Here is a 23,019-nt window from a genome sequence, read left to right as displayed (position 1 = left end):
AAAAGATAACAAGAGACAAAGATGGACATTTCATAATGGTGAAGGGGACTGTACAACAAGAAGACATAACAGTCATCAATATTTATGCCCCCAATCAGGGAGCACCGAAATACACCAAGCAACTACTAACAGAACTAAAGGGAGAAATTGACCAAAACACAATTATACTAGGGGACTTAAATACATCATTGACAGCTATGGATAGGTCATCCAAACAGAAAATAAATAACGAAATAGTAGCCCTAAATGACACATTAGATGAAATGGACATAATTGACATTTATAGAGCACTTCATCCTAAAACATCAGACTATACATTCTTTTCTAGTGTACACGGAACATTCTCAAAGGTAGACCATATATTGGGACATAAAATCAGTCTCAACAAATTTAAGAAGATTGAAATCATACCATGCATATTCTCTGATCACAAAGCCTTGAAATTGGATATCAACTGTACAAAGAAAGCGGGGAAAAACACAAATACATGGAGATTAAACAACATACTTTTAAAGAAGGACTGGGTCAAAGAAGAAATTAGAGAAGAGATCAAAAGATACATAGAAACAAATGAGAATGAAAATACATCCTACCAAAATTTTGGGGATGCAGCGAAAGCAGTTTTAAGAGGGAAATTTATCTCATTACAGGCCTATCTCAAGAAACAAGAAAACTCTCAAATAAATAACCTCATGTTACACCTTAAACAACTAGAAAAAGAAGAACAAGTAAAACCCAAGGTCAGCAGAAGAAAGGAAATAATAAAAATTAGAGCACAACTAAATGAAATAGAGAACAAAAAGACAATAGAAAAAATTAATGTGACAAAGAGCTGGTTCTTTGAAAAGATTAACAAAATTGACAAACCCTTGGCTAGACTTACTAAGATAAAAAGAGAGAAGACACTGATTAACAAAATCAGAAACGTAAAAGGGGAAGTTATCACGGACACCACAGAAATACAAAGGATCATCCAAGAATACTATGAAGGACTATATGCCACCAAATTCAACAACCTAGAAGAAATGGACAAGTTCTTAGAAACATATAGCCTTCCAAGGCTGAACAATGAAGAACTGGAAAATCTAAACAGACCGATCACCAGTAACGAAATTGAATCAGTCATCCAAAACCTTCCCAAAAGCAAAAGTCCAGGACCAGATGGCTTCACTAGTGAATTCTACCAAACCTTCAAAGAGGATCTAATACCAATTCTGCACAAACTCTTCCAAAAAATTGAAGAAGAGACAGTACTCCCTAACTCATTTTATGAGGCCAACATTACCCTGATACCAAAACATGGTAAGGACAGCACAAAAAAAGAAAACTACAGACCAATATCTCTAATGAATACCGAGGCAAAAATCCTAAATAAAATTCTAGCAAATCGAATACAACAATGCATTAAAAAGATTATTCATCACGACCAAGTGGGGTTCATCCCCGGGGCACAAGGATGGTTCAACATACGAAAATCCATCAATGTGATACATCACATAAACAAAATAAAGGACAAAAATCATATGATTATATCAATTGATGCAGAAAAAGCATTTGACAAGATACAACATCCATTTATGATTAAAACACTTAATAAAATGGGTATAGAAGGAAAATACTTTAACATAATAAAGGCCATATATGACAAGCCCTCTGCTAATCTCATAATTAATGGAGAAAAACTGAAGCCCTTTGCTCTACGTTCAGGAACACGACAGGGATGTCCCCTATCACCTCTGCTTTTCAACATAGTGTTGGAAGTCCTTGCCAGAGCAATCAGGCAAGAGAAAGAAATAAAAGGCATCCAAATTGGGAATGAAGAAGTTAAATTATCACTCTTTGCAGATGACATGATGCTATATATAGAAAACCCTAAAGACTCCACCAAAAAGCTATTAGAAACAATCAACGAATACAGTAAAGTTGCTGGCTACAAAATCAACGCACAAAAGTCCATTGCTTTCCTATATACTAACAATGAAATCTCAGAAAAAGAAATACAAAAAACAATTCCTTTTGCAATTGCAGCAAAAAGAATAAAATACCTAGGAATAAACTTAACCAAGGATGTGAAAGACCTATATGCTGAAAACTATCAGACATTTTTGAAAGAAATTGAAGAAGACACAAAGAAATGGAAAGACATTCCGTGCTAATGGATTGGAAGAATCAACATAGTTAAAATGGCCATATTACCCAAAGCAATATACAGATTCAATGCAATCCCCATCAAAATCCCAATGGCATATTTTAAAGAAATAGAACAAAAAATCATCAGATTTGTTTGGAACCACAAAAGACCCCGAATAGCCAAAGCAATCTTAAGAAAAAAGAACTATAATGGAGGTATCACACTTCCTGACTTTGGCCTGTACTACAGGGCCACAATAATCAAAACAGCATGGTATTGGCAGAAAAACAGACACATAGACCAATGGAATAGAATTGAGAACCCAGAAATAAAACCACATAAATATGGACAGATAATTTTTGACAAAGAAGCTAAAAACATACAATGGAGCAAAGACAGCCTCTTCAATAAATGGTGCTGGGAGAATTGGATCGCCACGTGCAAAAGAATGAAACTGGACTGCTATTTGTCACCATGTACCAAAGTTAATTCAAAATGGATCAAAGACTTAAGCATAAGACCTGACACAATAAACTGCATAGAAGAAAACATAGGTACTAAACTTATGGACCTTGGGTTCAAAGAGCATTTTATGAACTTGACTCCAAAGGCAATGGAAGTAAAAGCTAAAATAAACGAATGGGACTATATGAAACTTAAAAGCTTCTGCACAGCGAAAGAAACCATTGACAAAATAAAGAGACCACCAACTGAATGGGAGAAGATTTTTGCAAACAGTGCCTCCGATAAGGGGCTAGTATCCAGAATATACAAGGAACTCATGCAACTCAACAACAAAAAAACAAACAACCCAATTGAAAAATGGGCAGAGGACTTGAAGAGACATTTCTCCAAAGAGGACATACAAATGGCAAATAAACATATGAAAAAATGCTCAACATCACTAATCATCAGAGAAATGCAAATCAAAACCACAATGAGATATCACCTCACCCCAGTCAGAATGGCTATCATCAACAAGACAAATAGTAACAAATGTTGGAGAGGCTGTGGAGAAAAAGGAACCCTCATACACTGTTGGTGCGAATGCAGACTGGTGCAGCCCTTATGGAAGGCAGTGTGGAGGTTCCTCAAAGAATTACGAATAGAATTGCCGTATGACCCAGCAATCCCTCTCCTGGGTATCTACCCAAAAAATCTGAAAACATTTAGAGATAAAGATACGTGTGTGCCAATGTTCATTGCAGCTTTGTTTACGGTGGCCAAGACATGGAAACAACCAAAATGTCCTTCGATAGATGAATGGATAAAGAAGTTGTGGTACATATACACAATGGAATACTATTCGGCAGTGAGAAAAGATGATATAGGAACATTTGTGACAACATGGATGGATCTTGAGAGAGTAATGCTGAGCGAAACAAGTCAGACAGAAAAAGCAGAGAACCATGTGATTTCACTGATATGTGGTATATAAACCAAAAACAACAAAAGAACAAGACAAACAAATGAGAAACAGAAACTCATAGACACGGACAATAGTTTAGTGGTTGCCAGAGGGTAAGGGGGGTGGGGGGGGGAGGTGAGGGTAAGGGGGATCGAATATATGGTGATGGAAGAACTGACTCTGGGTGATGCACACACAATGGGATTTATAGATGATGTAATACAGAATTGTACACCTGAAATCTATGTAATTTTACTAACAATTGTCACCCCAATAAATTTAATTAAAAAAAAAAAATCCCAATGGCATTTTGTAAAGAAATAGAACAAAAAATCATCAGATTTGTTTGGAACCACAAAAGACCCTGAATAGCCAAAACAATCTTAAGAAAAAGAACAATGATGGAGATATCACACTCTCTGAATTTAGCTTGTACTACAGGGCAACAGTAATCAAAACAGCATGGTATTGGCAGAAAAACAGACACATACACCAATGGAATAGAATTGAGAACCCAGAAATAAAACCACAAAAATATGGACAGATAATTTTTGACAAAGAAGCAAAAAACATACAATGGAGAAATGACAGCCTCTTCAATAAATTGTGCTAAGAGAATTGGATAGCCATGTGCAAAAGAATGAAACTGGACTCCTATCTGTCACCGTGCACCAAAACTAATTCAAAATGGATCAAAGACTTAAGCATAAGACCTGACCCAATAAACTGCATAGAAGAAAACATTGGTACTAAACTTATGGACCATGGGTTCAAAGAGCATTTTATGAATTTGACTCCAAAGGCAAGAGAAGTAAAAGCTAAAAAAATAAAAAAATAATAAAAAATAAACGAATGGTACTATATGAAACTTAAACGCTTCTGCATAGCAAAAGAAACCATTGACAAATTAAAGAGGCAACCAACTGAATGGGAGAAGATTTTTGCAAATAGTGCCTCTGATAAGGAGCTAATATCCAAAATATACAAGGAACTCATGTAACTCAACAACCTTAATTTAAAATGGGATGAGGACCTGAAGAGACATTTCTCCAAAGAGGACATACAAATAGCAAATAGACATATGAAAAAATGCTCAACCTCACTAATCATCAGAGAAATGCAAATAAAAACCACAATGAGATATCACCTCACCCCAGTCAGAATGGCTATCATCAACAAGACAAATAGTAACAAGTGTTGAAGAGGCTGTGGAGAAAAAAGAACCCTCATACACTGTTGGTGGGAATGCAGACTAGTGCAGCCGTTTTGGAAGGCAGTGTGGAGGTTCCTCAAAAAATTACGAATAGAATTGCCATATGACCCAGCAATCCCTCTCCTGGGTATCTACCCAAAAAATCTGCAAACATTTATTCATAAAGACACGTGTGCTCCAATGTTCATTGCAGCTTTGTTTACAGTGGCCATGACATGGAAACAACCAAAATGTCTTTCGACAGATGAATGGATACAGAAGTTGTGGTATATATACACAGTGGTATACTATTCGGTGGTAAGAAAAGATGATATAGGAATAGTTGTGACAACATGGATGGATCTTGAGAGTATATTGCTAAGCAATATAAGTCAGACAGAAAGAACAGAGAAGCATACGATATCACTGATATATGGTATATAAACCAAAAACAACAAAAGAACAAGACAAACAAATGAGAAACAAAATCTCATAGACACAGACAATAGTTTAGTGATTACCAGAGGGTAAAGGGGTAGGGGATGGGAGATGAGGGTAAAGGGGATCAAATATATGGTGATGGAAGGAGAACTGACTCTGGGTGTTGAACACACAATGGGATTTATAGATGATGTAATACAGAATTGTACACCTGAAATCTATGTAATTTTACTAACTGTCACCCCAATAAATTTTTAAAAAATCATATACCAAAGGAAACACAAGCTAACCTTATGGCTAATTATAATGTAATTTGTACTCCCAAAAGGATCATAATTAAAATATATATGTGGAAAAACTGAACATAAGCCAGCACAATTATCATAGAGCCTGTAGATCTGCCAATATCATTTGGTGATAACAAGTATACCCTGGGCTCTATAGATATTGTCATGGGCCAGTTACTTAAATTCATTCCTCATCTCTAAAATAGGGATAATACTAATAGCCTGACTTTAGGGTTGTTGTGAGAATTAAAGAATGTATGTGGCATACTCAGCAAGATGTGAGGCTATAAATATCATCTATTATTTTACCATCAAATTCAAAAGAATGAGACTATGATCCCTGGGTCATAAATCCAAAAATATGGCAACCAATAATCTATTGCTAGCTCACAGCCCTTACTAAACAGTAAAGAGTTAACATATTCCCAAATATATATGTATATATATATGAATAAAAAAGAATAAAAATATCTTTCAGGTCACAGTAATAGATATTTTTTTCATTATGTACTCTAACCCGATTTTGGCTTTTTTGCTGCTTGCAGAACTTGGAGCAGTAATGTTTAAGTGAATTTGCAGTTTCAGCAAACAGCAGCTCTGGAAAATGTTTCCAACGGGTGCACCTTCATCCTGAGTAGATTTAGTCAGGCATGGTTGCCTAGATTGTTGACACCTGGTGGTTTTTATGGCACACACTCAACTAAGAATAATAGCAAAAGAGAGGACCAAGTATAGACAGAGATATCACACACTGGGCCTGGGTAAGCCAGTTGCACTGCACACTTTCAAGTATTAGACATTTCGCTACAAGTATACCACATCTCTGGCAGAATTTCAAGATACCATGAACTTGTATGACCCCAAGAGACCTGTTGCGGAACTAAAAGAAAGCAAAAAGAGATTTCAAATATCAAATGCCTTACTACCTGATGCGTTACCATTTAATGAATATAAAATAAAATGAAAATCAAAGGACTTTTTCCTTCAACGTGACAGGCTCCAAGGAAACTCTTAAAATAGAAAATATGAAGCAAATCTAAGTAAAGATTCTATGTGGAAAAAAAGAACAAAAGAAATGAAGAGAAAGTCAGTGAAAGAGAAAAAGAACAAAGGAACGACAATGAGATTTTAGAATGGCTGTAAATTAGGAGAAGAAAGACTATTTTAAAAAACTTGTTTATTTCTTCATACAACAAACATTAATTAAGCATCTATTATGTATGTGTCAAGCACTATGCTAGCAGCCCTCCAAGAGCTTAATTGTCCAGCAGAAGGAACGATGAAACGAGAAAGCAGAGAAGAAAATTTTGAGACAGGGGTAAGTAAAAACAGAATGACTTAGAAGGGATAGAGGAGGGGTACCTAGCTCTGTGGCATCAGGAAATGAAGAAGATTAACCCAAGAAGACAACATTAAATAGAAAAGGGAAATAAAGCTGTGTCCCCCAGACGGAGAGCAGCCACTCACTTGTTGCTGAAATCTGGAGCAAGTCAGTCCTGTCTGTAACTCATTTCATAAAAGAAGGTTCTCAGACTGCTCAGCCCAGGACTCCTATAAATACAATAAGCAGAAGGTCATATTTATTCCTCTCATTCTTCATATTCCACTTTCATTCTGTTTGAAATGCCTATCAGTGCTACCTTCAAAATATATATCCAGGATCGGACTTCTTCTTGCACCTTCTATTCATCGCTATTATTATGGTCTGAGTCAATGTCCCCTCTTGTCTGAATTGATGCAATGGCTTCCTAACAAGTCTGCTTCTATACACCATTATTAAGAGCAGTCAGAGGGAGCCTGTTCTTTTGGGACATGACATTCCTCTAATCAGAATATTACAATGGCTCCCTATTGCATCTTGGCTCACAGAAGCATGCATCATCTCTCCCCACCCCATCTCATCTTCTATTACACCCCATCCCCCACACATTCCTCTCCAGCCACACTGTCCTACTTGCCATTCTCCCAACACTCTTGACACGGTTCATGGTCTGTGCTCTAGCAGTTCTCTCTGCCAGAAATGTTCTTGCTCCAGTTTCACTCTGTGGGTGTCTTTGTCTCCTTCAAGGCTTTACTCAAATTCTACTTTCTTGTTGAGTTCTACTCTAACCACTCTAGGGATCCCTACAACCTACCCTTACATTCCCAATCCTCCCGATTATCTGATAACTTATTTATTTCCTTTGTGTATTGTTTACTGTTTGTCTCCTCTCCTCTAGCATGTAAGCTCCAAGAAGGCCGGGATCTTTGTCTGCTTTGCTAACCATTAGCATTAGCCACTATGTCTTAGAAAAGTACCTAGTACCTAGTAAACACCTGATAATTTTTGAATGAGCAATACACCATTCTAAAGACAAATACAAAATTAAATAAATCACAGGATCTGCTGGTAAGACCCCTGGTCCCCCCTCTTTCACCCAGCTCACTGTGCAAATTGATAGAAGATAAGAGGGGAGAGGCTGGATCCTCACAAAACCAGTGTGCCAGAGAGCCTGGTGGAATGGAGAGAATACTGTATAGGATGTCTGAATCAAGATTCTAGTTTTGATTTTACCACGATTATGTGACCTGGGCCTCAATTTTCTTGTTTATATAAAGGATAGGTAAGGTTAGACCAGGGAGAGGCAAACTTCTGCCCTCAGTCCAAATCCAGCCCACTTGTTTTTGTAAATAAAGTTTTCTTTACAGCACAACCATGTCCATTCATTTTCATATTGTCTATAGCTACCTAAGTGCTACAATGGCAGAGTTGAGCAGTGATGACAGAGACAGTATGGTCTGCAAAACCTAAAACATTTACAGAAAAAGTTTATCCATGCCTGGGCTACACCATCAGAATATAAGAACCAAGAAAGCAGACTGCTTTGTTCACCACAATACCCCCAGCACTTAGAACTTTGCCTAGCACTTGGTAAGTATTCAATAGATATTTGAATATCTCAGATTCAATAGATATTTGAACTCAGGGGTTTTCAAGCTGATTCAATGAACCTTGGTAGGTTAAATAATAATAGAAGCAACTGATAGAAAGTGCCACATGAGCTAAATTTGTATCAACTTCTTTCTTTAATCCTCGCAATTCCATGAGGCTTGTTTTATTCTTATCATCCCCATTTTATAGATGGAGAAATTGAGGCACAAGGAGGCTAAGTACCTTGCCCATAAAAGTAAGTGGGAAGACTCGGGACCTGAACCCAAGCAATATAACACCACAGTTCATACTTTTACCTACTGCACACACATCCTTTCACCTGGCCAAAAGGACTAAGGCAGCTACTCATTTAACTGTTTTATCTGTTGGCTTCTACATATGCTTTTCATTAAAGAAGGGATCTACGGAATTTAAAAGTTTGAAAACCACTGAATTCAATCTACTTAGGTCACTTTAACACTCTAAAATTTAGTTTACCAAGAGCTGATCTAAAGAAAAAGTTAATAAAATTGCAACCCGAATCCTTGACTTTCCCTCCTCTCTTCACATGTGGGGGCCCAAAAGACAACCTTGTGGAACTCACCTCCAAATGCAGGAAATGAAGAAGACTCACTGCTTCTTAAACAAAGTATAACCCAAAAATCAATTGTAACTTTTATGTCCAATGCACTCTTCAAAAAATGCAGGAAAGTAAGTGATTCAAAGTGACTCAGAATCTAATTGAACTTTTAATTGCTTCACTTATCGCACAAGCTTAAAGGATGAGCTGGATAGGTGCACAACACGTGTAGAATTCCTAAGACTGAATCTGAAACTAGTAGGACAATGAAATGGTGTGAAGTCTCACTCCAAATTCCAAGGCTACTTCTCTTGGTCCTGAACCTCTCTTATTTTTCAGAATGGAAGAACATGTTTTCCAACACAGACATCAATAAGTCAGGCCATGGAGAAGCTCTAGGCCAAAATTAAATCTTGGGTGCAGGCATGCACACGATATCATCATATATAGCATATGGAGCCATAAACACTATGTGGAACCAGCAACTATAAATTATAAGTGTATAATTCCTTTGAATTCATAAACCATAAAAATGTAGCTCAAGTTGTTTGTGTAGTCATTTGAATCCCAGAAGGAAATACAGAGCCACGATTCAAGAGTTGCTTATTCTTTATTTTTATATAATGGATGGATCTTACTTCTCAATTCATACATGCCCTCTTCCCATTGGGGCCATCCATCCTCATGCTCCTCTCCCTGTCAGCCATCCCCTCCCAGCCTGGTTCCCCCCAAGCTCTCCCCTCTTCGCAGAAAAGGCCCCTCCATGGCAGCAGCCTGATGGGAGTTTGGGGTTGTTCCTCATCTCATTAGCAAATTTTAATAATTCACAAGTGTATAGCATATCTTGTGACTAGTCAATGGCTTTTTTCCCCCATGGGATGCAGGATATGTAGCACTGCACTCCATGTATTATTACATGTTTATAGATTACAGAAATACAAAAGAATAACAATGCTTATTGAGCACTAATTTCTTTGTGAAAGTATGATTTTAAATTATTTCTTCCCATTCCCTTGTCCTCAAAATCCTCAAGTCTACATTCAAACCTATTGTGCTCTTTCTTTCAATCCTATGCATTCATCTGCTTATTGACCTAAAAATGAGAAATCAAATTTTTATTGATCATTGACTATGTGCTTAGAAATGTGCGGTAATCGAAAGGATGTTTTCTTCTCTCAAGAATGTGCAATCTGGTTAAAGGAAATAAAATAAATAAAATGTAAAATACAATATAATACACTGCAGTGGAAAGAGAACGGAATTAAAATCAGGTAAACCAGGGTTGCATTTGAACTCTGCTGCTTCTTAACTGTGCGATATTAGGTATGTCATTTAATTTATCAGAACAATAATTTTCTCATCTTAATAAATGAAGATGATAATATCTACTTTTCTGAGTTGCTGTGAAAGTTAACAATATATACCTCTTACTTGCTATATGTCATTGGGTAAGTTACATAACTGCTCAATTTCTCCATTTTCTCATCTGTAAAATACATATAAATGTTCTTATCATGAAGTTATAGAACTAAATGTGTTACTATATGTAAAGCCTACAGAATAGTGCCTCATGAATAGTAAGTGCTCCATAAATGTTAATGGTTATAGTTGTTGCTATACATGAAGTACATATCCCATACCACTTAGTAGGTGTTCAAAAGTATTATAAGGTCATCAAAATGGCGGCGATAGGTGAGCCTCTGTAAAGTTCCCCTGGAATTTACAACTAACCAAACAACGATAACTCCACAAAGGACTCCCTGCACAGCAGACAGTCAAGACGAAGAGGCCCACTACTAAATTCACCTAACGGTGGGCTAATTGCGCAAGCTAGGAAGGACAGAAGGGAGAAGTGAGGAGAAGGAGCCCTGCAGGCGCAGGACGCATACCTAGCTCAGTGCTCTGAGATTGCTGCATCCCAGAACTACCTCAGCTGGGGGACAGGAAACAACTCGGACTGCTAGGGCTCTGCTTATGGCCCACAGGGCTAAGGGTACAGCATATAACACGGCTGAACCCAACACTCACGGCAGAGACTTCAGAGAAAAGATTGAGGAAAGAAGGCTGAAAATGGTGGTTTAAGTCCTCTGCCAAGCAGAGAACGTAAGCCTTAGGCACTGAGACTAGCCGCCCCTTCCCTACCCTCCCAGAGCTTGCCCCGCCCCCACATGCCTGGTGCTAGAAGCAGAAGAGTAGCAGTGTCAGATGAAAACAACAGAATATTTGCTATTCTTACAACTGTGGACCACAGACACAGATTCGCAGCCCAACTAGTTCCGGCAAAGGGGAGGGAGCTATGGAAGCAGGACTGGCTGTGGTGGTGATCGCCGCCATTGCTCTGGGCCACCTCTCACAACTCACCCCGCCCCGGGCCCCACCTATTTGGGCGGATCCCTGCAGGAGTAAACAGAACTGCTGAAATATACGGGCTCTGAGTCTGGTGTAGGAAGAGCTTTGGAACTTCAAAAACTCTCCCCATACCCACACGGACACTGCACCTGGTGACCCAGGTGAACTATTAACAGAGGAGAAGCCCATCTCCCAGGGAATCCCCCATTGTATGAGAAGCTGGAATGGTGCAGAGAAAACATAGTACTACAGTGTGATAGAGAAAACAAAGGCTGCAGTCAGAGAGAAAATAAAACATTCTACCAACAAGTACTGGAAAACAAAGGAAAGACTTCTTCCTATCCTGTGGCAGAAGCCACTCTTGTAGATGTCTAGGAAGAGAAATAATAAATAAGTAATTGCCATGAATAACCAAGGCAACAAGACAGCTCAGAAAGAAAGTGAAAAGTCTCCAGAAAAGGAACTTAAAGATATGGAAATATGTGACTTAAATGACAGAGAATTCAAGATTGCGGTTCTGAGAAAACTCAACGAGATGTAAGAAAACACAGAAAGGCAGTTTAATGAACTCAGAAACACAATCAAAGAACAACATGAGCATTTTATGAAAGAGATTGAAATTTGTAAAAAGAACCAAAGAGAATTGTTGGAGATTAAGAACTCAATAGAACAAATTAAGAATGAAATAGCCAGCTTAGGTAGTAGAGTTGACCAGATGGAGGAAAGAATCAGTGACATCAAAGATAGAAACCTGGAAATGACATGGATGGAAGAAGAAAGAGACTTGAGACTTAGAAGAAATGAAAGAATTCTACAAGAACTTTCTGATTCCACCAGAAAGAGCAATATAAGAATAATGGGCATACCACAAGGAGAAGAAAGACAAAAGGGAACAGAGAATATATTCAAACAAATTGTTGATGAGAACTTCCCAAACTTGTGGACAGAACTGGATCCTCGAATATAAGAAGCAAATAGAACACCTAATTACATCAACCACAACAGGCCTTCTCCAAGGCACATTGTATTGAAGCTGTCTAATGTCAATGACAAAGAAAGAATCCTCAAGGCAGCCAGGGAAAAGAAGACGGTAACCTACAAAGGAAAGCCCATTAGATTATCATCACATTTTTCAGCAGAAACTCTATAAGCCAGGAGGGAGTGGAACCAAATATTCAAACTGTTGAGAGAAATTATGAGCCAAGAATAATATATCCAGCAAAGATATCCTTTAGATATGAAGGAGGAATAAAGACCTTTCCACACATACAGAAGCTGAGGGAATTTTCTAATACACGACCTGCTCTACAAAGAACACTAAAGGAGGCTATTCGACCACCATCAACAGGGACAATTTGTGGCAACCAAAACATAAAAGGGGGAGAGTAAAGGCCTGAACCGGAATATGGGAATGGAAAAAGTAAGCGTGCTGAAGAAAATGCAATACTCTAAATATCAAATTTTCTTTTACATAAACTTAAGGGCAACCACTCAAAAAAATTCCAGAACTGAAACACATATTGTAATAAAAGAAGAAAGAGAGGGAAACATCATAGAATACCACCACACAGAAATAATAGAAACAATAAAAAGGCAAAGAAACAATGGAGACACAGCCTTACCAGAAATCTAAAGATAGAATGATAGGAAATCCTCACATATCAATAATCACCCTAAATGTAAATGGACTGAACTCAACAATAAAAAGGCACAGAGTAGCAGATTGAATCAAAAAATTATACCCAACCATATGCTGTCTCCAAGAGACACATCTCAGCTACAAGGACAAGCATAGACTCAAATTGAAAAGGTGGAAATTGACACTCCAAGCAAATGGTACCCAGAGAAAACCAGGTGTAGACATAATGATTTCAGATGAAACAGACTTCAGGGTGAAAAAAATAACAAGGAAAAAGATGGACATTTCATAATGGTGAAGGGGACTGTACAACAAGAAGACATAACAGTCATCAATATTTATGCCCCCAATCAGGGAGCACCGAAACATACCAAGCAAATACTAACAGAACTAAAGGGAGAAATTGACTAAAACACAATTATACTAGGAGACCTAAATACGTCATTGACAGCTATGGATAGATCATCCAAACAGAAAATAAATAATGAAATAGCAGCCCTAAATGACACATTAGATGAAATGGACATAACTGACATACATAGAGCACTTCATGCTAAAACATTGGACTATACATTCTTTTCTAGTGTACATGGAACATTCTCAAGGATAGACCATATACTGGGACATAAAATCAACCTCACAAATTTAAGAAGATTGAAATCATACCAAGTGTATTCTCTGATCACAAGGCTTTGAAATTGGATATCAGCTGCAAAAAGAAAGCAGGAAAAAACACAAATACACGGAGATTAAACAACATACTTTTAAAGAATGACTGGGTCAAAGAAGAAATTAGAGGAGAGATCCAAAGATACATGGAAACAAATGACAATAAAAATACATCCTACCAAAATTTGGGGGATACAGCGGAAGCAGTTTTAAGAGGGAAATTTATATCATTACAGGCCTATCTCAAGAAACAAGAAAATCCCAAATAAATATCCTCATGTTACACCTTAAAGAACTAGAAAAAAGAACAAATGAAACCGAAGGTCAGCAGAAGAAAGGAAATAACAAAAATCAGAGCAGAACTAAATGAAATAGAGAACAAAAAGACAATAAAAAAATAAATTTGACCAAGACCTGGTTCTTTGAAATATTAACAAATTGACAAACCCTTGGCTAGACTCACTAAGACAAAAAGAGACAAGACACTAATTAACAAAATCACAAATGAAAAAGGGTAAGTTATCACGGACACCACAGATATACAAAGGATCATCCAAGAATACTATGAAGGACTATATGCCACCAAGTTCAATAACCTAGAAGAAATGGACAAGTTCTTAGAAACATATAGCCTTCCTAGGCTGAACCATGAAGAACTGGAAAATCTAAACAGACCGATCACCAGTAACGAAATTGAATCAGTCATCCAAAACCTTCCCAAAAGCAAAAGTCCTGGACCAGATGGCTTCACTAATGAATTCTCCCAAACTTTCAAAGAGGATCTAATATCAATCCTGCTCAAACTCTTCCAAAAAATTGAAGAAGAGACAGTACTCCCTAACTCATTTTATGAGGTCAACATTACCCTGATACCAAAACCTGGTAAGGACAACACAAAAAAAGAAAACTACAGACCAAAATCTCTGATGAATACAGATGCAAAAATCCTAAACAAAATTCTAGCAAATCGAATACAACAATGCATTAAAAAGATTATTCATCACGACCAAGTGGGGTTCATCCCCAGGGCACAAGGATGGTTCAACATCTGCAAATCCATCAATGTGATACATCACATAAACAAAATAAAGGACAAAAATAATGATTATATCAATTGATGCAGAAAAAGCATTTGACAAGATACAACATCCATTTATGATTAAAAAACTTAACAAAATAGGTATAGAAGGAAAATACCTTAGCATAATAAACGCCATATATGACAAACCCTCAGCTAATCCCATAATTAATGGTGAAAAACTGAAGCCCCTTGCTCTACGTTCAGTAACATGACAGGGCTGTCCCCTATCACCTCCTCTTTTCAACATAGTGTTGGAAGTCCTTGCCAGAGCAATCAGACAAGAGAAAGAAATGAAAGGCATCCAAATTGGGAATGAAGAAGTTAAATTGTCACTCTTTGCAGATGACATGATGCTATATATATAGAAACCCCTAAATACTCTACCAAAAACCTATTAGAAACAATCAACGAATACAGTAAAGTTGCTGGCTACAAAATCAACGTACAAAAGTCCATTGCATTCCTATATACTAACAAGGAAATCTCAGGAAAAGAAATACAAAAAACAATTCCTTTTGCAACTGCAACAAAAAGAATAAAATACCTAGGAATAAACTTAACCAAGGATGTGAAAGACCTATATGCTGAAAACTATAAGACATTTTTGAAAGAAATTGAAGAAGACACAAAGAAATGGAAAGACATTCCGTGCTAATGGATTGGAAGAATCAACATAGTTAAAATGGCCATATTACCCAAAGCAATATACAGATTTAATGCAATCCCCATCAAAATCCCAATGGCATTTTTTAAAGAAATAGAACAGAATATCATCAGATTTGTTTGGAACCACAAAAGACCCTGAATAGCCAAATAATCTTAAGAAAAAAAAACAATGTTGGAGGTATCACAATCCCTGACTTTAGCTTGTACTACAGGCCTACAATAATCAAAACAGCATGGTATTGACAGAAAAACAGACACATAGACCAACGGAATAGAATTGAGAAACCAGAAATAAAACCATATAAATATGGACAGATAATTTTTGACAAAGAATTAAAAAACATACAATGGAGAAAAGACAGCCTCATCAATAAATGGTGCTGGGAGAATTGAATAGCCACGTGCAAAAGAATGAAACTGGTTGCTATCTGTCACCATGTACCAAAATTAATTCAAAATGGATCAAAGAGTTAAACATAAGACCTGACACAATAAACTGCATAGAAGAAGACATAGGTACTAAATTTATGGACCTTAGGTGAAAGAGTATTTTATGAATTTGACTTCAAAGGCAAGGGAAGTAAAAGCTGAAATAAACGAATGGTACTATATGAAACTTAAAAGCTTCTGCACAGCAAAAGAAACCATCAACAAAATAAAGAGGCAACCAAGTGCATGGGAGAAGATTTTTTGAAACAGTGCCTCCGATAAGGGGCTAATATCCAAAATATACAAGGAACTCATGAAACTCAACAACAAAAAAAACAAACAACCCAATTGCAAAATGGGCAGACGACCTGAAGAGACATTTCTCCAAAGAAGACATACAAATGGCAAATAGACATATGAAAAAATGCTCAACATCACTAATCATCAGAGAAATGCCAATGAAATCCACAATGAGATATCACCTCACCCCAGTCAGAATGGCTATCATCAACAAGGCAAATAGTAACAATTGTTGGAGAGGCTGTGGAGAAAAAGGAACCCTCATACACTGTTGGTGCGAATGCAGACTGGTGCAGCCATTATGGAAGGCAGTGTGGAGTTTCCTCAAAAAATTACGAATAGAATTACCATATGACCCAGCAATCCCTCTCCTGGATGTCTAACCAAAAAATCTGAAAACATTTATACATAAAGACACGTGTGCTCCAATTTTCATTGCAGCTTTGTTTACAGTGGCTAAGACATGGAAACAACCAAAATATCCTTCGATAGATGAATGGATAAAGAAGTTGTGGTATATATACACAATGGAATACTATTCGGCAGTAAGAAAATATGATACAGGAACATTTGTGACAACATGGATGGATTTTGAGAGTATAATGCTAAGCGATATCAGACAGAAAAAGCAGAGAACCATACAATTTCACTGATATGTGGTATATAAACCAAAAATAACAAAAGAACAAGACAAACAAATGAGAAACAAAATCTCATAGACACAGACAATAGTTTAGTGGTTATCAGAGGTTGAGGGGAGTGGGGGTGGGAGATGAGGGTAAGGGGCATCAAATATATGGTAATGGAAGGAGAACTGTGGTGAACACACAATGAGATTTATAGATGATGTAATAGAGAATTGTACAACTGAAATCTATGTAATTTTACTAACAATCGTCACCCCAATAAATAAAAAAAGTATTATAAAATAATACCAGCAATGAGTGAGACAATAAATTATTTTATACCAAATTGTGTAACATAGGCTAAAATAATCTTTTTAAAGTAAAGAAACTCCATAAAAAAGTGAACACAAGGACTGAAACAGGTATTTTGTACACCCATGTCATTGCAGCATTATTTGCAATAGCTAAAAGGTGGAAACAACCCAAGTGTCCACTGATGGATAAATGGATAAACGAAAGGTGGTATGCATGCATACAATGGAATATTATTCAGGCATAAAAAGGAAGGAAATTCTGACACGTGCTACAACATAGATAAAACTTGAAGACATTATGTTAAGTGAAAGAAACCAGTCACAAAAAGGCAAATATCGTATGATTCCACTTTTATGAGGTTCTTAGAGTAAGTCAAATTCATAAAGATAAAAAGTAGAATGCTACCTTCCAGGAACTTGAGGAATGGAGGGATGAGGAGTTACTGTTTAAAGGGTACAGAGTTTAAGTTGGGGAAGTTCTGGGTGGTGATGACGGTTGCACGACAATGTGGATTTAATGCCACAGAACTGTACATTTAAAAAAGGTGAAAATGGTACATTTTATGTTGTGTGTATTTAACCATACAACAAAAGTTTAGAAATAAAGGGCACTGTAAAGAAGTTTTGAGAAGTCTAAGACGTCTTCTTAGAGCAGGTGGCATGACTATTGCACCTTAAAAAATAAGATCTGGGAAAATGGCACATTCCAAGTGAGGCAAACATGTGAGTAAGGGCCCAGGTGGGAAAAGGAGCAAGATGGCAGAAGACAGGCCTGGTTATAGAGGTGAGGCTCTCTGCTGGAAAGCGGCAGCCATAGTGAGGAGGCCTCGCTCCAGCCGCTGTACTTTTCTACCCATCACGTCTCAATTGCAGACACTCTTACCTACATCAACCTTCAAGTAATCCTGAATTTATGGCACCTCTCAAATTGGTGCCCTTTCATCTCTCTTCACACATTTCTTTCTCGTTGGAAAACCCTTTTTTCTGATAAATTCTACTACCTCAAAACCAGGTTCCAAGGTCAGCTCCTTTGCAAAGCCTTCCCTGGTTCTCAAACTTCCTCCTGTACTATACAAGGTGTGATCAAATAATACAGTGAATGTTTAAATTTTAAAAATAATTATTACATTAAAAGACACATTGACATTAATCCTCCTCACAATACCCCCCCCTTTTGCTTTGAACACACTTATTCCATTGTTCTTGCCACTTTCTGAAGCAGTTCTGGAAGTCCTCTTTCATGTCTTTACTTCATCCTCCATCATGACAACACTCCGTGTCACATATCACTTCTGGTATGGAAATTTTTGACAAATAAAAGCATTATGCTGTGTCGTCATTCACCTTATTAACTGGATGTGGCATTATGCGATTTCTGGCTCTTCCCCAAAGCCAAAAGGACTATGAAAGAAAAAAGTTTTGAATTGATTCAGGACACTGAGACATCCACGACACACAACTAAAGACACTCACGAAAGAGGACTTCCAGAACTGCTTCAGAAAGTGACAAGAATGATGGGATAAGTGTGTCTGAAGCAAGGGGGAATATTTTGAGGGGTATTAATGGCAATGTGTCTTTTACTGTAATAAATTGTTTTTATTTAAGCATTTACCATATTTTTTTTATCACACCTCAATAAGAATCGATGCTCATCAAAGATGAGGGCTTTTATCTTTTTCTCATATCCAGGCCCTAGCACAATGCGTGAGGTATTGTTGATGCTGAATAAATGCATTGTGGAGTAGACAAATATGGAGATTACAGAAATACAAAAGAATAACAATGGTTATTGAGCACTACTTTCTTTATGAAAGTGTGGTAAAGTTCCGACTTGATGCACTGGATACTAGTTAAGATAGGGAAAAGGAAATGAATGGGTTGAGGAAATGTAAGTCTAAAAAAAGTACACAGAATGTATCGGAAGAACAAAGGAAGAGTTTGAGGAAGCAATTTTGGAGGACCATACTGAAGTCCGGGCAGGAAGTTATAGGGACCTGAATTAAGTAATTATGATGAGAATGGAGAAAAATATTTGGGGGAATATCTCCTTCACTTAGTAATTGATTAAATGTGAAAATTCAAGATCATAGATAATTTTAATGGGTTAAAATTTTTATTGTGGAAGGTTGAAATTATATAGTTTAATTGAGACCTAGAGAATGGCAGGATGAAAACATTTAATGGCAGAGTTCTGCTTTCAAGGAAAACTGAGTCTCTGTGTTTATAGGAAGAAGGAAACATAACAGGAGAGTGGACATTGCAAGTCCTGACTGAACAAATTCACTTAACACATCATTTTCCAGGCTGCTACCTTCCAATCTATATTACAGATCACTTTCTTTTGCTTTCCCATTTTTAAAGGGCTCTCTCTTCATAAAACAAAGAGACTATTTTTCAAAGCTACTTTATTACCAGGACAGGACTTAAAAAAAAAAAAAGACTGAATTTAATTATATACAACATTCAGTTAAAGATGAGCAGAATGAAATCTCCACTTAATGAACTTAACATCCCTCTTTGAGGGAAAGAGTAACCTGGTATAAACATCAGAGGGATGTCTTTTAAGGTCCCTATGTGACTTTAAATAATGGGAGACAGTTCCTTTATTCACTCTCTCCCCACTGTGGTGTGCCTTGGGCCAAAAATAACTTTGGCTTCCTGCCTGCCAAAACTGACTGACCAGAAAAAACCAAAGCTTAGAAGAGTCACATTTGCTAAGAGAAATAACCCAAGGTGCTTTCTGCTTTCCTCTTAAGGGGCTTTGATGATTATACCACTATACATACTGCAACTTTACAACAAGAAATCATGACTTCAGGTACTGGGAAGCTCATACTCTATATATACATTGGTAGTGAGCCCAGTTACATTAGGGAATAATGATAGGGCAGAAGGATGCTCTTATCTCATCTGAGAGATGACTATCTGGTTGTTATCATCATCCCAAATGCAAAGGGGAAACTGAGTCCCCTGAAAGCAGGCTTTCCCACTCAAGTGCAGACAGTACTACTATACAGACAATACTATTATAATGCTACGGAGCACCCTCAGAACACCAGAAGGTTACACATAGTCCAAAGCTCTGGAAAAATAAGCAGAATTGTTTAACAATTAAGTCAGTGCTATGTCAAGGCTGGACTTTCTTGGGGGAAAATTATTTCTCAGGCAATCAACAAGTAATTTTAGATGGGTGGACTACTCGCCAAAAGATAATGGAGATTTTCACAAAGCTTAAGTTATAAAACTCCAGGCAATGAAATAAAAAAGCAAGGTAAATCACCATCAGTTTATTTATGTTATTCATACCATTCTAATTGTAAAACTCGATCTGAAGATGATAATCCTAGCAGGGTTACAGAGATTCCATTCCAGTGTTCCCCATTGTTTCCAAAGGCAGATGTGCTTGTGCACACATTCCCTCCATACACACAGAGCCGCTTGGCTGTGGTCCCAAGAAGGTGACAGAGTTGTTCTCTTCCTCCAGTCCTACCATTAATAGCACCACTCAACATTAGACTCTTGGGATTTTAAACAAACCTAGGAAAGCACTCACCTAATAGCTCTCTCCCAGAAAATACAAACAAAAATCATACAATGAATTCTGAAAAGGAGTCATTGGTTTGTAAATGCCAGTCTTAAAACCTGTGCCCATATGAGATAACATTTTTAGCAGACAAAAAAAAAAAAAAAATGAGAAAAAGAAAACAAGGGGATGAGTTTTCCAAAAGATAAACTTGTTGAATTAAAAAAAAAAAAAGTCTTTTTTCTGATAATATATGTTCCCTGTATTTTATATATTAGAATATCATTTTATTTATAAAATGAAGGTTAATACATCATGCCAGACTTTTTCATGTTCTTACATTAATAATTTGTCAATTCCCAAACATTGTTTTTGAAATATTGCTAGTTGATGAGATTAGACAGATTGGGAACTGCTAGCTTGGTCCAATTTTGGGTGCCCTAGGTGCAGAGTTGAGTTAATAACACTCTTCAGTTCGTAGTGCACTACTCTCATCAGTCCACAAAACGCTCCCTCTCCTGTATTATCTTTCCCTTCATCTCGGCTCCACTTTCCTACACTAATCCACGTGAGTACACACCTCAATGTGATGAGTGAAAAAGATAAGCAATGGTCTGCATATACTAAAAGCATATTTACACACAAGCAGCATCACATATTTTATAAGTATCTATACAAATCCAAGCCCTGTATCTGTTCTCTCATTTTTCAACTGAAATAATTGAGGACCAGAGAAGTAAAATGACTTATCCATAGTCATAAGAAGATATGAGTCAGAGCTGAGCTATAAACCAAGCCATCTTGTAATCTGTCTGTTTTTCAATAAGATCTTTGGCCATTTTCCTAGATCAAAACACATTATAAAGAAATTGTGAAAGCAATGAAATTAATCACATACATTCATAAATATATTCATTAAATCTCAAAACAAAAACTCTCTATGAGTCTAGCTATTTCTATAAGGTTATACTGATCATTTCAAAGGTCTTGTGGATGAGATCCATCTAGGATATCATAAGTTGGAAAAAATTTATTAGGCATTGTCTTATTGAAATGTAATTGACATATAACATTGTATTAGGTGTACAACATAATGATTTGATATATGTATATATTGAACAAAATAATTACCACAGTAAATTGAGTTAACACCCATCACCACACATTTTTTTCTTATGATGAGAATTTTTAAGATCTCTCTTGGCAATTTTCAAATGTTGTTGGTTGGTGCAAAAGTAATTGCGGTTTTTGCATTTATTTTTAACCTTTAAAACCGCAATTACTTTTGCACCAACCTATTATACTACAGTGTTGTTAACTATAGTCACCATGATGTACATTATATATATTTTTTTTTAAAAAACATGTGATGTACATAAGTTCCCTTAGAGATCCTCCAAAAGTGCTTTTGTAAAAGAGTGGGGAGCATATAAATCACAACAATCTAGAAACTTCTCTAGGATGTCTCTGAACTCATCCCATCCAAGCCTTGGGCTCTATCTTCCCTGGCATCTCCTTTCCAAATCCCAAAGAGGATACAATTTACTCAAGTCCCACAGCCACTTGCAGTCCTGTTTTGCCTTCAAGGTTGGAATTAGAAAATGTCTCCTTCAGAGACATCAGTGTCTGTCACACTCCCCCCCAAGGACCTGTCCTGTGGAAGCCACAGGCTGGGGCATTGCACAAATCTTTTTTTTCACACTTATACTAGAATTCATGAAGTGACTGATTCTAGTATAAGCCTCCAAAATATTTAATTTGTTACTTCTAATATAAATCACTGCATAATTTCATCTAATTGCTTAGAAAATACTATATAGTAGCATCTTATTGTCACATGCAGATTATCCACAAGAAACAATCCCTTCACTGATGGGGCTTCTATAGGTTCTGACAAAGGCCATAGAGCTTGATTGAAGACTGTTTATTTATAATAAACAGGAGAGAATGGCTCCCACTCTTGGCTTGGAGATTTCAAAATTAAACTGAAATCCCTCCAAAAATCAGTAAGTAATTCTATTATATAACTGTGCCCAGCAATATATCACTGAAAGTCTGTAAAGCCAAGGGCAACCTTGAACATGCACACTATTTCAGGAGCTTCAGTATTCCTTGTTTGAGAGGTGTCCCGATGTCATGCAGGGTGGCCTGCGGGGTCTCAACTCCCACTCTCCACATAAGAACGCAGGATGTGGTGAGGCCAAAAAGGAACACCCACGGAGCCATAGGTAGGGGAGTCATACCACTATAGTCTCATTGGAGGCTGGATCCACACTGTCCACAACCCGCCATCCTAACTGCAATCCACGCTTGCCAGCTCAGCCACCATCTTCTTGCTATCCCCCATTTTCTGCCAGCGTAGCCACAGCAGTTATATTAGTGGCTGATGGCTCACTGGTTACAGCTGACGGCCAACTAGCCACAGCTGATGGCCAGCCAATCACAATTGATGGCTGAGTCATTTACTACCTG

At 37.2% G+C, this 23,019-nt stretch overlaps 1 long non-coding RNA gene across 1 annotated transcript in view; it reads right to left on the bottom strand.

Annotated features, from left to right (window-relative positions):
- The window catches only part of LOC141567791 (uncharacterized), a 75,713-nt gene that overhangs the window by 36,088 nt on the left and 16,606 nt on the right, over window positions 1–23,019 (bottom strand). Inside the window, exon 2 of the long non-coding RNA XR_012490618.2 lies at window positions 6,927–7,010. This is a non-coding gene — a long non-coding RNA (uncharacterized LOC141567791). The remainder of the gene's footprint in view (window positions 1–6,926; window positions 7,011–23,019) is intronic.

This window comes from Rhinolophus sinicus, chromosome 6, assembly GCF_057876585.1.
Source record: "Rhinolophus sinicus isolate RSI-liver-muscle chromosome 6, RSI-T2T, whole genome shotgun sequence".
NCBI classification, from domain to species: domain Eukaryota; kingdom Metazoa; phylum Chordata; class Mammalia; order Chiroptera; family Rhinolophidae; genus Rhinolophus; species Rhinolophus sinicus.
The sequence above is the reverse complement of the archived record's forward strand: the minus strand, read 5'-3'. Positions and strand labels throughout refer to the sequence as shown.